This window comes from Mesoplodon bidens (assembly GCF_964165515.1).
Source record: "Mesoplodon bidens genome assembly, chromosome: 15".
NCBI lineage: Eukaryota > Metazoa > Chordata > Mammalia > Artiodactyla > Ziphiidae > Mesoplodon > Mesoplodon bidens.
Window position 1 is genome coordinate 44,436,893 of NC_138171.1, and position 11,675 is coordinate 44,448,567.

General features: G+C 46.1%; 1 long non-coding RNA gene across 3 annotated transcripts; it reads right to left on the minus strand.

Annotated features, from left to right (window-relative positions):
* Positions 1–5,933: 5,933 nt before the first annotated feature.
* Positions 5,934–7,962, minus strand: LOC308628885. Of its 3 annotated transcripts, none has more exons than XR_014017593.1 (2): positions 7,860–7,962; positions 5,934–7,345 (listed from the first exon to the last, which is right to left on the minus strand). It is a non-coding gene; the product is annotated as an uncharacterized lncRNA (long non-coding RNA). The 3 variants fall into 3 exon arrangements; XR_014017594.1 differs by having other exon boundaries at positions 7,804–7,962; XR_014017595.1 differs by having other exon boundaries at positions 5,934–7,417; positions 7,804–7,962.
* Between the last annotated feature and the right edge of the window lie 3,713 nt (positions 7,963–11,675).

Below are 11,675 nucleotides of genomic sequence, written 5' to 3' on the forward strand. Positions count from 1 at the left end.
TGATTGTGTTCTGTGTGGAATTACTGTTTATAAAATGTAAATCTAGTTCCTTGACTAAGTAGACATTTTTACAGTTCTGATGGAAACCTGCCCTTTCCTAGCAGAAACCTATTAGAATTCTGCCTAACCTCCTGTTTTAGAACTGCCTCTTTCCCCTACCTCTATCACCAGGCTGACCCAACTACTTCCTTACCTAGGAATTTTAGAAATTTCTTTGGGCCTGGATTGTAACTCATAAACTTGGGAGCCGTTGGTAGGCAAGTCCCAGTATGTGGTCTGTGGAGGGCCGAGATGACAGACAAGTTCTTAAGTTTCCTAATGCAGTTCAGTCCCAGGATCCCTTTGACAATTAACTGTAGTCAGTGGGAGATCCCAGTATTCTTCCAAGTAATTCTCCCTTCTGCTTCAGGTAGTTTAAGGTGAGTTTCTGTTACTTGCAACCAAAAGAATTAACTAATCCACAGCCCCAACATGGGTATATCTCCCATCTGTCTTCATGCCTATATGTGAGCTATGAAGAAAAAAAAATCACAGTGCTGCTGAGAGGGGCCAGCCTTTCCACTCCATCCTCAGCTGAACCTTCAACATTGTTTATGTCTTTTATAGCCCCGAACCAGTGACTGCCTTCCCCTTCACCAAGAAAACACAGGATGTCAAATAGGACTCCGTTAACATTCCACTCCCTGCTGTGACTCCATATTTACCAGTGTGATCACTCGTACTTGCTTCCCCACCTCATGGGAAGTCCCTCATACGCAGAGCTTGTCAGTATAGGTGTGCCTGGATTTCATCTACTTATGCCCTCTCAGGGACTTTGCTCCATCTATTATTCTCTCTTAGTTTTATGGTTTCAGAGTCCCTCTCTTGCCTGGAATATATACATGCCAACCTATAAACATGGTAAAATCTGTCTTTGAAAACAAATTTCCCTTTGGCTTCTGTCCCCATCTCCTATTTTCAGCTAAGTTTTTTTTTTTTTTTTTTTCAGCTAAGTTTTTTAAAACAACAGTAGCCTACATTCACTACATCCACTCTGTTTATTCTTTGGCCTACTGCAATAGTATTCTAGCTATTTTGTTGAGCATTTATGATGTGCCATGTACCGTGGCATTAAGCATTTTATATACATGCCAATCTATAGTTGGTACGAGAACCCCATAAAGTCAATGTTAGGAGATGCTCCTCCATGGGTCTCTCATGTTGCTACACACCTTGCTGAGTATGCCAAAAAACACAAGGCTCTGCCCTCAGCAAATTCTCAGACTTGAGCCAATTCCAGACCTAGAGACCCTTGAATAAGGGAAGGTTGGGTCCCCTTGATGAAGGACCATGTTACATTGGCAAAACACTGTAAAACTTCTTCCTACCCTTTTCCAAATGTACCTACAGCCATCTACCAGGGTGGCTGGGCATGGGAGAAGGGAAGTAACTAGAGTTTTCAGGGATTCTAATTCTTAGAGATCCAAATGAGAGAAATGTATTAAATAAGACAAAATGTTCTTCCAGAAATAAACCCTTGTATTTATGATCAACTGATTTGCAACAAAGGTGCCAAGACACTACAAGGAAAGAAAGCCTTTTCAACAAGTGGTTCTGCGACATGAAAAAGAATGAAGCTGGGGACTTCCCTGGTGGTCCAGTCTGAACCTGCCTTAAGAATCTGCCTTCCAGTGCAGGGGGCGTGGGTTTGATCCCTGCTTGGGGAACTAAGATCTCACATGCCGCGCGGCCAAAAAAAAAAAGTAAAAAAAAGTAAAATAACTCAGGAAGGACATAAGAAACTGGTAACAGAAATTGCCTCTAGGGAGGGGAAAGGGACTAGAGGAGAGACTTTTTGTAAAAACTTGAAGCATAATACACAAATAAGTTCACATATCACAAGTGTATGGCTCAATTTTCACAAACTGAACACATCTGAGTAACCAGCACCTAGAACAGGAATCAGAATCTCATCAGCACCCTAGAAGCAAAAAAGGTAACCCTCTATCCCGCTTCTTAATAGCTTGCATTAGTTTTGCCTGTTTTTATACATTATATGAATAGAATCATGTATACTATTTTGTGTCTGGCTTCTTTTGCTCAACATTTGCCTATAAGATTCATCCATATTATGCATGTGGTTGTAGATGATTCATTCTCATTCCTGAATGGTATTCCATTTAGTGAATATCCCACTTTGATTATTCATTCTCCTGTTGTGGATAGTTTCCAGTTTTGAACTATTGAAACTCGTGTTGCTGTGAGCATATGTCTTTCAGTAAACATACATATTCATTTCTGTTGGGTATACACCTAGGAATGAAATTACTAGGTCATAGGGTATGGCATATTTTCAGCTTTAGTATATACTGCCAGCTTTCCAGAGTGACTGTACCAAGTGACACTCCACCAGTAGTATAAGAGTTCAACACTTGTGAAACTTACTTTTGACTACATATTCCTTTGCATTTGGTTATATTATGAAATAAAATGCAGGGACTTCCCTGGTGGTGCAGTGGTTAAGAATCCACCTGCCAATGCAGGGGACATGGGTTCGAGCCCTGGTCCAGGAAGATGGCACATGCCGTGGAGCAACTAAGCCCGTGCACCACAACTACTGAGCTTACGCTCTAGAGCCTGCGAGCCACAACTACTGAGCCTGCATGCCGCAACTACTGAAGCCCATGCTCCTAGAGTCCGTGCTCCGCAACGAGAAGCCACCGCAATGAGAAGCCCGCGTGCTGCAAGGAAGAGTAGCCCCTGCTCGCCACAACTAGATAAAGGTCGCGTGCAGCAGCGAAGACCCAAAGCAGCCAAAAAATAAATTAAATAAAAATTTAAAAATTCATGTGAATTTGCATTTTCTTTCTTTTTTTAAAAAATTTATTTATTTTTTGGCTGCTCGTGGCCTTTCTCTAGTTGCAGCGAGCAGGGGCTACTATTCCTTGTGGTGCACGGGCTTCTCATTGCAGTGGCTTCTCTTGTTGCGGAGCACAGGCTCTAGGAGCGCGGGCTTCAGTAGTTGTGGCCCATGAGCTCTAGAGCGCAGGCTCACTAGTTGTGGTGCACGGGCTTAGTTGCTCCGCGGCATGTGGGAACACTGTGCCACCAGGGAAGCCCCACGTGGATTTTAAAGGTAGATTTTCAAAGTGGTTTCACTGTGGGGATGGAGAGCTTTTTGTTACATCTCTAGAACTTTCCTTCTTTGATTTTTATGAATATTTTGTTGGAAAAGTTTGAAAATAGTCTTTAACTTTTGACATTTTAATTATGTGTCTTTGGTGTGGGTCTCTTTGGGTACATCTTTTTTGGGACTCAGTGTTTCCTGGACTTGGCTGTCTGGTTCCTTTGCCAGGTTAAGGAACTTTTCAGCCATTATTTCTTCAAATAGGTTTTCTGTCCCTTTCTCCCTCTCCTCCTTCTGGGACCCTACAATGCAAATGTTAGTCTGCTTGATGTCCTCTCAGTGGCCCCTTAAACTATCTTCATTTTTGTTTTGTTTTCTTTTCTTTCATAATTGAGATTTTATTGGTTGTTTTGAGGATCAGTACACAGGCATTTCAATTTGTACACAATTCATTTTTTTTAATAAATTAATTTTATTGATTTGTTTTTGGCTGTGTTGGGTCTTCGTTGCTGCGCGCGGGCTTTCTCTAGTTGCGGCAAGCGGGGGCTACTCTTCGTTGCAGTGCATAGGCTTCTCACTGCAGAGGCTTCTCTCATTGTGGAGCACGGGCTCCAGGCGCGCAGGCTTCAGTAGTTGCAGCACATGGGCTCTAGAGCACAGGCTCAGTAGTTGTGGTGCACGGGCTTAGTTGCTCCACGGCATGTGGGATCTTCCTGGACCACGGATCGAACCCATGTCCCCTGCATTGGCAGGCGGATTCTCAACCACTGCGTCACCAGGGAAGCTCTGTACACAATTCTTAACATACATACCAAAAACCTAAAAAATTATGTAGATGTGATTCTTTTTTTTTTTTTTTGGCTGCGCTGTGCAGCTTGTGGGATCTTAGTTCCCCAGTCAGGGATTGAACCTGTGCCCCCTACAGTGGAAGGACAGAGTCCTAACCGACTGGACAGCCAGGAAATTCCCATGATTCTTTTCTTTTCTTTTTTTAAGTTTATTAATTAATTTACTTAGGCTGCACCAGGGCTTAGTTGTGACATGTGGGATCTTTAGTTGCATCATGAGGGCTTCTTAGTTGAGGCATGTGGACTCTTAGTTGTGGCATGAGGACTTCTTAGTTGCGGTATGTATGCAGGATCTAGTTCCCTCCCCAGGAATCGAACCCAGGCCCCCTGCATTGGGAGCGCAGTCTTACCCACTGGACCACCAGGGAAGTCCCCCATGATTCTTTTCTGAACAGTTATTCCAGTGCCTTTCCAGCTTAAAATTTGGAGGCAAATTTTCCTTAACAGGATATCAAGTACCCATATCTTCAAATGTTGATATGCTGTTACATCCTAAGTCCCACTAAATTCACAATTTAATATCGTATACACTACATACTCAAGTTTTCAATCATTCACAGCACATTAACAAAGTTATTAGGAAAACTGGACTACCAGGACCAAAGATGTTACAGAGTGCACAAAATTCTGACCAGGAGAGCCAAGATCAAGGAGTGGTTTACTTTAGGAAACAATTCTACCAAAAACAACAAGGGAAGAGAAGTAATTTAAAGTGTTCAAGGGACCTCTCTGGTGGTCCAGTGGTAAATAATCCGCCTTCCAACGCAGGGGATGTGGGTTAGATTCCTGGTCGGGGAACTAAGATCCCACATGCCATGGGGCAAATAATCCCACATGCCACAACTACTGAGCTCTTGCGCCTCAACTAGAGAGCCTGCGTGCCACAAACTACAGGGCCCACATGCCCTGGAGCCCACTCTCCACAACTAGAGAGAGAAAACCCACATGCCACAACTAGAGAGAAGCCTAAGTAGACCACATGCTGTAACGAGAAAGATCCTGCATGCCTCAACAAAGATCCCGTGTGCCACAACTAAGACCCAACGCAGCCAACAAAAAAGGTAAATAAAATAAAATAAATATTTAAAAGAAAGTGTTCAAGACATTAAATGTACAACTGACTCCAAATTGCCATTTAGTATGCTTTGTATTATAGGATAGAAAAGCTACCCCATATGGAATGTTAAGCTGACACCGAAGACAATGAGAACCTCCCATATTCAATATCCCACTACTTTCTGGTTGTACCAAAAAATAAACAACCAGCAAATGACTTCACCTCTTTAAAAAAAGCATTTACAGGGCTTCCCTGGTGGCGCAGTGGTTGAGAGTCCGCCTGCCGATGCAGGGGACGTGGGTTCGTGCCCCGGTCCGGGAGGATCCCGCATGCCGCGGAGCGGCTGGGCCCGTGAGCCATGGCCGCTGAGCCTGCGCGTCCAGATCCTGTGCTCCACAACGGGAGAGGCCACAGCAGTGAGAGGCCCGCGTAGAGAAAAAAAAAAAAAAAAATTTACAGCAGCAACATGGATGGACCTACAGACTATCATACTGAGTGAAGTAAATCAGACAGAGACACAAATATCATGATAGCACTTATATATGGAATCTAAAAAAATGGTACAAATGAACTTATTTACAAAACAGAAATAGAGTCACAGATGTAGAAAACAAACTTATGGTTACCAGGGGGAATGGGGGGGAGGGATAAATTGGGAGATTGGGACGGACATATACACACTATTATATATAAAGTAGGTAACTAGTAAGGACCTACTCTATAGCACAGGGAACTCTACTCAATACTCTGTAATGGCCTATATGGGAAAAGGATCTAAAAAAGAGTAAATAGGGACTTCCCTGGTGTGCCAGCCAGACTGCCAAGAGCCTTCTCGAAGCTGGGCTGCCTGGCTGCTGTCACTCTCCCCTGCACTGGAGCTGCTGGGACCTGCGGTGGGGACCCTATTCTTGTTTTTTGGGGATTCTTTTTTTTTTTTTTAATATTTATTTATTTATTTATTTGGCTGCTCCGGGTCTTAGTTGCAGCATGCAGGATCTAGCTCCCTGACCAGGGATTGAACCTGGGCCCCCTACATTGGGAGCGCAGAGTCTTAACCAGCGAAGTCCCCCTTTTTGCTGTTCTGATCGGGCAACTTCCATTTGTCTTCCGGATCACTGGTCTGTTTTGGTTTTTTTGCATTCTCTGATTTCCTGCTGCTTTCCACTAGTGTATTTTTCATTTCAGTTAATAAATTCAAAAGTTCTAAATCTTTGTTTTTCATATCTTCTAGCCCTTTGATGATTTCCTCACAGATTACCTCTCCGGATTCATCCACTTTTCTCCTGAGTTTGATGAGCATTTTTATGACTGTTACTTTGAATTCTTTATCTGATAAACTGCTTGTCTCCACTTTGTTTAGTTCTTTTTCTGAGGTTTTGTCTTGTTCTTCCCTTCTGAAGATATTCTGTAGTTTCTTCATTTTGCCTAACCCTCTGTGTTCATTTCTACGTAAATCAGCTTCATCTCCCAGTCTTGAAAGAGTGGACTTACGTAGGAGGTGTCCTGTGGGCTCAGTAGTGCAATCTCCCCTGATCAACAGAGCCAGGTGCTCCAGGGGTATCCCCTGTGTGGGCTGCATGTGCCCTCCTGTTGCGGTTGGGCAGCAAATGTTGCAGGTGTGCTGGTGGGTGCGGTTGGTCCCCTGGGTCCTCAGGGGAAAGCAGGGGCAGGGTGCGTGGTGTTAGCTAGGCTGATGGAGAGTGACAGAAATAGTGCTCACCAGCACCAGGCCAGCTACGTGGAAAGAAAGTAAAAACAAATGACGTCTGCCAGTGCTTCCATCCCCAGAGAAAATTCCACCAGACCCCTGCCCCTCCGGTGCATGCCCTGAAGTTAGTCAATGATCTCCTTCTTGTATGACCCAGGCGCTTTTCAAGCTGCTGCCTCTGTGCTAGGACTTGGAGCAAGTGAGTTTCTGCGAGAGTCCTTTAATAATTGAGTGTCTTCCCTTTCCCACGGCCCTCGGGCTCTCCCAGATGTAAGCCCTGCTGGTTTTCAAAGCCAGATGTTTTGGGGGCTTGGCTTCCCGGTGCAGGTCTCCCAGGTTGAGGAGCCTGATGTGGGACTTGGATCCCTTGCTCCTCAGGGGGAACCTTTGCGGTTGTGATATCCCTCCTGCTTGTGGGTTGCCCCAGGGGAGTGGGGGAGGTTCTCACTAGACCAGGACTCTGCCCTTCCTACCTTTCTCGATGTGGCCTTTTCCTTATATCCTTAGTTGTAGAAAAACTGTTGTGCTAGTCTTCAGGTCAGTTCTCAGAGATAGTTGTTCTATATGTAGTTGTAGTTTTGGTGTGTCTGGAAGGAGGTGAGCTCAGGATCTTCCCACTCCACCACCTTGATCCAGAATTGAAAAAAATCTTAAGAGATGATCTGACTCATTCCTCAGTGTTATTACTCATTTATGAGCTGTAATTTGAACACAGGTTTTCTGATTGAGGCAGGGTCCAGATAGTGTTATAATTACAATAACAACTATAAGCTCCTATTTATTGAGTACTTTGTGCAAGGCGCTACCCTAAGCACTTAGCTGAACCTAACTAAGTTCAACCGAAACGGGAGCCAGAAGATGACTCTGAATCCGGCTCTGCTACCCCGTGAGCAGTCACCTGCCCCGTCACTCAGTTTCAGCGTCTGTAAAAGGGGAGACATCTGTGACCTTGGAGCACGGGCCAGATCAAATACTGGGTAGGAACCCATTTCCACAGCCCACGGGGCTAGCCCTGCCCGAGTACCAGAGCTCACTCCCTTACCTCCAGAACCCGCCTCAGTCTTGCCCTTGGGCTTTTACTCACCTCCAAGCCCCGGACCTGCCCATAAAAGGTCTCATGTGAGTAGCAGAAATGAGTACCTTTACTCCGTTAGAACCTCTCTCTTAGATGCCAGACCCAGAAAAGCCAGATCAAGAGAAATCCTGCACCGCCGGCCACCTTCGGATATGCAGCTACTTCACTCTCGGCCTTTCAAACAGACCGCTCCGTAAAGACCAATCAGAGCCTTCCTTCTTCCCCCAGCGACCGGCGCTGTCCAATCAACGCACGCTATCTCTCCACGGTTACGCCGTGGAGTCCAACCTCCCTTCCGGTTTGCCCCTTGGCATGGAAGGGCAGATAAGAAAGGCGAGGGATGTTGAGGCCGGAGGGGCACCATCTTAGTTAAGGGCAGGACTGAGGGCCTTCAGGACGTTTTCCAAGGAAGGGCGGAAACAGATAAATTGCGTTTCCACATTTTCCGGAAGCCTCTCTGCTTAGCACAGAAGGGTTTCCCACGGCGCCGCCCCCCGTCCGGTTCCCGGTGGCGGATGTGCCCGGGGAGGCCGGGACCGGGCGGACGAGGGAAAGCAGCCCAGGCGCCGTGAGGTTCGTCGGATGTGGCCGTGTACTTCTCCCCGGAGGAGTGGGTGTGTCTGCGGCCCGCGCAGAGGGCCCTGAACCGGGACGTGACGCGGGAGACCTATGGCTTCCTGGGCGCGCTCGGTGAGGCCCGGCGGCCCAGCCAGGACCCAGTAATCTGTGGGAAGCGGGGACTGATGCGCCCAGCGGCGATGGGCTGGAAGTGTGGAGCATCGAGCAAGCGCCCTCAGTTCTCTTCTCGGGTTCTCAGCCGAGTCCAGTGTTTTCCTTTGTGAGGATTTTCAGGCCCCAAACCCGCGTTTATCTTTTAGGTGGAAAGAGAGGTGGAGGCGTGGAGCCCAGAGGCCCAGGATCCAGATCTCTGCAGCTGTGAGCAGAAACGAGGGAAAGGTCCTTCACTTCAAACCCCAGGTTGTGACCTTTGACAACCTCCTCACCCACTCGGAGCCTCAGCACACACTGCCCACTCCAGAGCCCCTCCGTGTCTCCCTGCACCTCATCTGCAGAAAGGGCTCAACAGAACAGCTCAATTGAGACTGGTAGCACTCCTGGGGCCGCGTTGCCACCATCTCTTAGGAAGGCACGTTCCAGTTCTGGTTCTGGTGCACCTTCAGCCACCCTCAACTAGTGTTCAGTTCTCGGGCTGAGGCTCCTGGTCCCTCTTCCAAGTCCCACTTGAGGTTACTTCACTGAAAACCATTCACCTAACTGGCTTTTCTTTCTGGATTATTTTCTCCCTTAGTGCATTCTGTTTTCTGGACTGTATCTCTCCCGCTCCTCAGAGACGGAGTACCCTCGATGCAAGAGCCTATTAAAGGAGCTGGTGCTCCCTGGAATAGAGGGCACGCTTTGGGCCTGTCCACACTGGGGAAGCTCATCCAAGGATTCTGTCTTTTAGCCAGAGCAGGTCAAGTAGCTAGCAGGGACACACATGTGGTGTCAAGCCTCTGTTGGCATTGTTTGGTCTTGAGGACTAAGAGGTGGCCTTAAAGAGGACAGTGGCTTCAGGTGAGGAACTCTCCTGCCCCACACTTGCTCTGCACATAGTCACAAAGGTATCAAACTTAGTGAGCTTAAAGGGTTTTTTCTCCAAATTTTTATGAACTAGTAATTGCAGTGTGCTTTTTTTTCTTCCAGATATTTGCATGTTTCCTGGATTTTGCATCTTTTTTTTTTTTTTTTTTTGGCAGTACGCGGGCCTCTCACTGTTGTGGCCTCTCCCGTTGCGGAGCACAGGCTCTGGACGTGCAGGCTCAGCGGCGATGGCTCACGGGCCGAGCCGCTCCGCGGCATGTGGGATCTTCCCGGACCGGGGCACAAACCCGTGTCCCCTGCATCGGCAGGCGGACTCTCCACCACTGCGCCACCAGGGAAGCCCTGGATTTTGCATCTTTTGAGTAAAGATGTATTCTTGGGCCACAGCAGCTGGAAATATGATGCTGGGGATTTTTTTTTTTTTTTTAAAAGAAGGAGTATACTACTTGTGATTAGAGTCGAAATCAAGGCATAGTTATCTTCCGTCTTAATTTTTACTGTAATGTTTGTATATGTCAACAGTTGAGAGGTCTTTCTGACCTATTTAGATTTGCTAGCCCTACTTTAGAACAGGAAACTCTTGAAGGAATAAAAGCAAGGAGGTGGGGGGGACTAAGCATGTCTGCATGTCAGGAGTGGTGCTAGGTGGCTCAAATATCTCTTGACCAAAAGACTGCTTCTTCAAATACCTGGATTCCAAAGATGATTATTAATGGAAACTGAGGGTTATTTTTACTTCACCACATAGCCTCTCCTGAATTGGTAGACCTGGATTCCAGGTTCAACTCAGTCCCCACTAACTGTGTGGCCTTAAGCATATTATATTATTACATTATTCAGATGTAAACTGAGAAGTAAAATTTATGAACTATAATGACCTCCTGCGTGTTTCCTAACTTCTCATAATTATCTGATCAAGATTCTTCAACAAACATTTACAGTTTGGTGGGCAATAAAACAATTTGAAAGCATTTTTGTATTTTTATAACGATTGGCAGGAAAAACATGACACCAACCACTTACGAGCAAACAGGTTGTCTTGAACGTTGCAATCTGATGGTTAACAGCTAAGTGTACTGTACTTAGCTCCATCTTCTTAAGTTTTCTCCATTCCTAGTGCAAAGAGAAATGATTTACAACATAGTACCTGAATAAACAGAAGTATTTTTTTGGTCCAAGTGAAATGCTTTACCGCTTCTCTTTACATCAAGTTGATTCCCTGTTTTGTTTTTTTTAAAATAAATTTATTTATTTTTGGCTGCATTGGGTCTTTGTTGCTGTGCACGGGCTTTCTCTCATTGCGGCGAGCAGGGGCTACTCTTCATTGCAGTGCACGGGCTTCTCATTGTGGTGGCCTCTCTTGTTGCAGAGCACAGGCTCTAGGCACGCGAGCTTCAGTAGTTGTGGCACACGGGCTTAGTTGCTCCACGGCATGTGGGATCTTCCCAGACCAGGGCTCAAACCCGTGTGCCCTGCATTGACAGGCAGATTCTTAACCACTGCACCACCAGGGAAGCCCCTGATTCCCTGTTTAAAAGGAGACTTATTTCTGAGGATCTGTTTTTTTCCTTACTCCATTTCTACACTGTTCATACAGTGAAGTACCTCCAGAACTCAAAAAGTTTTTAAATTAGCACATAATTGTTGAGGCAAAATCAGCAGAAGTCAGACTTAAAGCCAGAAAGTATTTCCGGTGAAAAACAGCAAGGACAAGGCCAGAACATATAAAGACCGAAAAGGCACTAGCACGATCAGCAAAGAACATTTCTGAACACAAAGGGGAGATTCGGCATGTAGGGCAGGCAGGAGGGCAAGCAAGGAATTGTTCCAAGACCAGGCTGTGGGCTGCTGCCAACAGAGACCTGGTAGATCTCATCCGTCTGTTATCTCCAGTGACCGGCCCCACCCTTAGCAACTAGAGTCTGCATCCTACCTGACTGCAGAAATATTCCAAAGGTGGGAGTGAAAACATCTAGCACCTGTAGTCAGTCCAATGCAAGCCATTAAGATGACCCGTCTCAACTCAAAAATAGGAAGACACTGAGTCTAGGAAGCAGAGGATACAACCCAAGGGCAGGAGGGAAGACCCTGGATGACAGCTGAGGCCCAGTCTGTTTTGGAGAGAGGGCTGAGGGCCCAAGGAGGGAGATTTCCCAGGAAAAAAAAAATGGGGATTTGAGATTTGATGCTCTTCTTGGTAATTTGCAACAACTTAAAGAAGAGCAGATAACACAGGAGAAAAGACAATTATAAAATTGAAGAAAAGCAAACAGTTGACA